Below are 5,640 nucleotides of genomic sequence, written 5' to 3'. Positions count from 1 at the left end.
GCCCAATCTGCTAAACCTTGTCATTACCTGAATGAATGATAAAATGATAACACACAATCTAGGGATTTAACTGTGCTTTCCAACTGATCTCAGGACACTTTGCAATGGAGGTCAGTATCCTTGGCTGCCATCTACAGACAACAAAGACAAAGTTCCGTGAGCGGAATTCTAAACGAAGGTTACCTAGCACACTAACACAGCCAACAAAGGTTACCTAGCACACTAACACAGCAGGGCAGGGTGGAAGAAGTCTGATCCTTGTACAGCAAGAGACTAGCATGCTACTAGACTGCACTGGCTCCCCAAGGGGCAGAAAGCATCAACTTTGCACCAGAAGCTGTGCATGTTCACTCTCTCTGCGAATATTTCTTCTGCCACAGGGGTTCTTTTTTTGCTGCTGAGGTCTCCTACACAAGACATAAGCAAATGCCAAGGTCAAGCCTATCTCCTATTTCTTCTCTACACAATGAAATTCATGCTCCTGCACATCTCAGCAGTAACCGTAACATTGAGCAGTTCAGATACTTAAAGCAGTTTACAAGTGGGGAGGCATGAACTCTGTTCTACTGTTGCTAGAGTAGAAAGCAGGCTGCCTGCAAATGTTTCCAAAAGCATAATTTAGTCCTCTGCCTGCAGATGGCAACTACTGCTGGCAATTTCAATGTATTACCGAGGTCCTCAAAAGGCTGGAAGGGAAGGATTTATGGGGAGGGACCCGAAGTTCTCCCAAATTGCTATCCCCCTCTTTGGCAATGATGCAGGCACCCCAAAAGGAGTTGGAAAACAGACAGGCAAAACTCTTGCTATTCAAAAGTATAGTGGTTTAAATCTTGAAACTAGCTGGAGACCGACTACTCAATGCAAAGAATTACACAAGTGTCATTCCAAAAATGGGATAAAAAGCTTGGGAACAGAGACAGGGGTTTTAATCAATCAGGTCAAAACTCTGTTTATTTCAACCTCATTTCAAACTAAGGGCTCTCTGTGAGAAATTTTTCTCATGCCCCAATAAGAAAAATAAGCTGTAACACATTTTATAGCAAGAAAACAAATACGAAAGATCCCCAGTGAACCACATCACCTGGGAAAAGTGAGGAGAGAGTTAGTGTTCCTGATGCTTGTTAGGAAAAGGAAAACTGCAGAAACTCTCACACTCTTGCAAGCCTTCATGTCAAATTATGAACAAAGCAAAAAAGATTTACGGCTCTGTGGGTCACCTCTAATGACTCTGAGCAGTTTGCTTTTATGATTCTGTGACAACAGAGGAGTAAAAACCTTGAATAAAAAAGTGATTCCCTTGTTTAAACACTATCCCCACCAACTACACAAATTATTTTACACTCATACCAAAGCAACTGACATGCACGGAGATACTTTCATTGAAATAGGACTGTGTTTACTGCCGAAGGTGGCCACCATCTCACAACGAACAACAATTTCACAAACCAGAAGTGAGAAATCTGCTCTTGTCCATGGAGCAGGACAACATGAAGAAACCCCAAAGGTCTCCTGTGTCTACCAGTACAGAGCCAACCCCTCCTGCACAGGTGACACCTCCTGCAAAGGTACTGAGCCCACAGTCCCGGAGTACCTCTCACTGATGCAGAAGAGGTTCTCAGTGCACAAGGGCTCTGCCAGATTACACTTGTGAAGACGTACGTGCTTTCTTTGTTCAGGCATTTTGACTTTGCCATTCCCCTGTGACTATCCTCCTCCATCTCTCAGTTTCTACTGCCTCATTTCCTTACACACCTTCTTGGTGGAAATCACCTCCTTCCTCTTCTTTTACAGTAAACACTGAAGGGAAGCGCTATGAGACACCACCTTGGAAAACGAGGCCCCTCAATTTCCTACAGAAGGCAAATGGCACACAGGCTGCAGCAATCCTGCACACACCAACTTCACATGTGGGCTACAGCTGAAGCTCACTGCCAGTCCACCAAGACTTTGATGCAAGGCAGCATAGTACCATGCTAGCCAGTGTCTTAGTTCTTCCTCAGCAGGCTTCACCAAACAAATTTTGTAATAATAATTTCCTGCATCAATAGTTGTAGCTTCTTGGGTTGTGAAGCCTGTTATCTTGTATTACCTCTGCCCCCTCCTGATTTCAAACAGATTTTGAAGGAGCCTTACAGCTCTGGGACAAAAGGAAAATGATATTGCTTTATGGTTTGAGCCATTTGACTTGTGAGTGTACCATGAGGCTGCAGCCTCAGTGAATCTCGACTCTAGATGAGAGAATATGATGACGGTTGGCAGCTAAGGCAGAGAGCTCTGAGAGGATGGGGCTGGTGGGTATATGGGAAATGGTGTTTGGCTACAGCTCTAGGATGTGCTGGTGGGTGCCATGCCTTGATTTATGTGTCCAGGATAAAGGGCAGCTGGCAAATGACTTAGAAATTATTTTGCTCTCTGTTAACACTTCCCAGGAAGGGCTGGACTAAACACTGCTGTGGAGACCATTAAACTATTGTTATTTTAAATCAGGTCCATCAGAGGAGACAATAGTGTCTCTCCTTGGTAAGGGCCTGTTCTGTGTTATTAGGAATGTAAAGTACTAGTTAAAATTTTCATTACCTATCTACCAACACTTCACTATGGTCCCAATAATTGGACTCATTTGCAGTGTTTTTTCTTTTGTGTTCTACTTTTTGGATATTGCCAAGGTTACCTTGCATAAATAAATCACTCGGGTGCACCTGTATCTGTAAAGCAGAGTCCTTCTTCACTGTTTTGGGGCTTCTGATACGTTTTGCTGATTGTTCTGAAGCAAAAGTAAATCAAGCAGAAGTAAATCATGGCATATTAGGTTGTTTGGTTTTGATTATGCAAAATTGAACAAAATTGTCAACCTGTCATCCCATAAAGCCCAGAGGACAGTTGGCCTTTCTGCTGTTCGATGGAAACTGGGATTAAACCTCAGTAGAACTTTGTTGAGCATAATCATGTATTGTATCAAAGGAAGCAGGGAAGAAGCTCTCTCAAAACAGGATTAAGGGATTGCCAGGCAGAATTCTTTCCAAAGTGAGATTTTATCTGTGCTTTTCATGCTCTACAAGACACCTTTTCTGTCACATTTTTCCAAGAAAGAGCAGTCTGTATTCACTGTTTGTGCGTCTACAGCACCGATGGGGTTTTAGTTACAGAAGAAGATAAAAGATGGTGCCAGCTGTACCCATTTCACCGTTTTCTGAACTACCTGTGTGACAAGTAACACAGAACAATAACACATGTCAGTTTTTGCTACAAAGAACCTTTGAAATTCTGAAAGGATCTGGAAATTTATATTCATGTTGTCTTAAGAAAATTTTTTATTAATTTCTACAAAAGGAAGCCTGGTGGTTTTAAACAAGCTAAACCAGTTAGATATGTGGTTTCTGATTTGGTTTTTTTCCCTGTTAAATTAACTTTCTGCTGAAAAGTACAGTAGGCTTAGGCTTGTATTACAGTGTGTAACTTGAACTTTCCCATGTTTTCCAACCTTGTCTGATTTGACCTAATTAGCATGGGCATCTGAGCAGTTTTGCCTGAGGTTGCAATAACTCCTGTGACAGAGTTGGTGAATGGAGAAGGGGAGAGCACTGACGTTTTTCTACGCTATTTTGTCAGGTTTTTCCCCCCATGTTCCTTCTTGGTGATGCAGCTGTAACCAAACTGAACAGCGAACAGCTGCTTGTGCAGTCCCTGCCAAAGCTGCTGCTGGGCTGCAGTTTGCACTGCAGCTGCCTCCTGCCCTTCCCACTTCTGTCCCTCTGTCTCTTCCTCAGCTCTGCCAGCTGCCCTCTTTTCAAATGTTCAGGTTTTCTTAGTACAACACAAGACAACAACTAGCCTTGTTCTGTTAGTGTCCTGGTTTTAGCTGGGATAGAGTTAATTGTCTTCTTAGTAGCTGGTAAGGTGCTATGTTTTGAGTTCAGTATATGCAAAGAATGTTGATAACACACCGATGTTTTCAGTTGTTGCTAAGTAGTGTTTAGTCTGAAGTCAAGGATTTTTCAGCTTCTCAAGCCCAGCCAGTGAGAAAGCTGGAGGGGCGCAAGAAGTTGGCACAGGACACAGCCAGGGCAGCTGACCCAAACTGGCCAAAGGGGTATTCCATACCATGGGACGTCACATCTCGTATAGGAACTGGAGGGGGGAACAGCTCGGGGACTAACTGGGTGTCGATTGGCGGGTGCTGAGCAATTGCACTGTGCATCATTTGTACATTCCAATCCTTTTATTATTACTGTTGTCATTTTATTACTGTTATCATTATCATTATTAGTTTCTTCTTTTCTGTTCTATTAAACCGTTCTTATCTCAACCCATGAGTTTTACTTCTTTTCCCGATTCTCTCCCCCATCCCACTGGGTGGGGGGAAGTGAGTGAGCGGCTGCGTGGTGCTTAGTTGCTGGCTGGGCTTAAACCATGACAGTTAGCTACATTAAACTGGAGAAGATCTCATCACTGCATATGCTTATCTAATCTTGTGGTCAGCAGCACCAGCGTGTCATCAGGCTCTGTATTAGACAAGTTAGTTTTACACAGCCACACATACAAACTCGTATATATTTATATGCATGCAGTCTGTTTGTACTCAAGTCACTTCCAAAACCTCCCTGTTCATAGGGCTACAAACTTTGCATTTACAGAAGGCAAATTTCTTGTCTCCTTCGATTAAAAGGCCCTTTTGTTTTCTGAGTGAGTGAGGCTAACTGTCCTTCTCTGTACAGACCATGATGTGATTTTTTGTTCATCTTGTGAGTTGGTAACCAAAATTACATACAGGATACTTGGTGAAACTTCACCTGTGTCTTGATTTCTCCTGGACTTCTGCCTTCTTTTCTCCAACTTACTTCAGTACCACTGCTCATAAAGAGCATTGGATTTACGGGTATCATAATACTTCTCACCTGAACACTGCCTAGTTGTGGTTATAGTGGGGGTCTTGGTTTGGTTTCTGTTCTGTATCACTGAAATGTCTTCCTCCCTTGTGTCAGTGGAAGAATGAGGACAATCCCCTCTTTCTAGGTCACTGTCTCCCAAGGTACGTGACAGGTGGAGCAGGCCATGTACTCCAACATCTAGGTTGGCTCGTCGGCCAGCATTCCTGGGGTTTCATTTCATGACACAGGAAAACAGAGCGATGTTCATTCATGTCCTGCCACTGTCTAGTGTCTTCATTTCTCTTTGCTTCAAAATTATATTATTTGAGGTATTTTGCCTATACTGAACATAAATACTCTATGATGTGACTTGACTTGAGTAATGTTACACTTAATTCCGTTTCAGACTTACCTAGAATGTCTGAATCAAAATTGCTTCACTTCAGGGTGTTACTGTTATCTGAACTGTAGCAGATATAAGATAACGTGCTTGTGCTCTGACCTCCCATCCCTGCTTGCTTTTCTAAGTTTGATAGTGAGGAATAGCTAGGAGGGGATCCTCAGTCCCTTGCCTGAAGACCAGAACACCAACTCTGGGGTCTGGAACAGCTGCGCTCTGGGAACAGCAGATGCAATCAATATTTCTAAATATTTAACTTGAACAAGAAAATTGCTGGCCTGCTCTCAGCAAACAATGGTGAGCTATAAACAATATGTGGTTTGGTTTTTTATTCAGACAGTTACTCCTTCATTGAAAGTGTCAAACAGCTGT

General features: G+C 42.9%; 1 protein-coding gene across 1 annotated transcript in view; it reads left to right on the top strand.

The window, feature by feature from the left end:
• Positions 1–5,640, top strand: part of LOC142033821 (kelch-like protein 8) — a 138,670-nt gene that overhangs the window by 49,456 nt on the left and 83,574 nt on the right. The gene's annotated exons all lie outside the window — the stretch shown is intronic.

This window comes from Buteo buteo, chromosome 1 (assembly GCF_964188355.1).
Source record: "Buteo buteo chromosome 1, bButBut1.hap1.1, whole genome shotgun sequence".
NCBI classification, from domain to species: Eukaryota; Metazoa; Chordata; class Aves; order Accipitriformes; family Accipitridae; genus Buteo; species Buteo buteo.
Note: the sequence above shows the minus strand (reverse complement) of the source record. Positions and strands in the feature narration are given on the sequence as shown.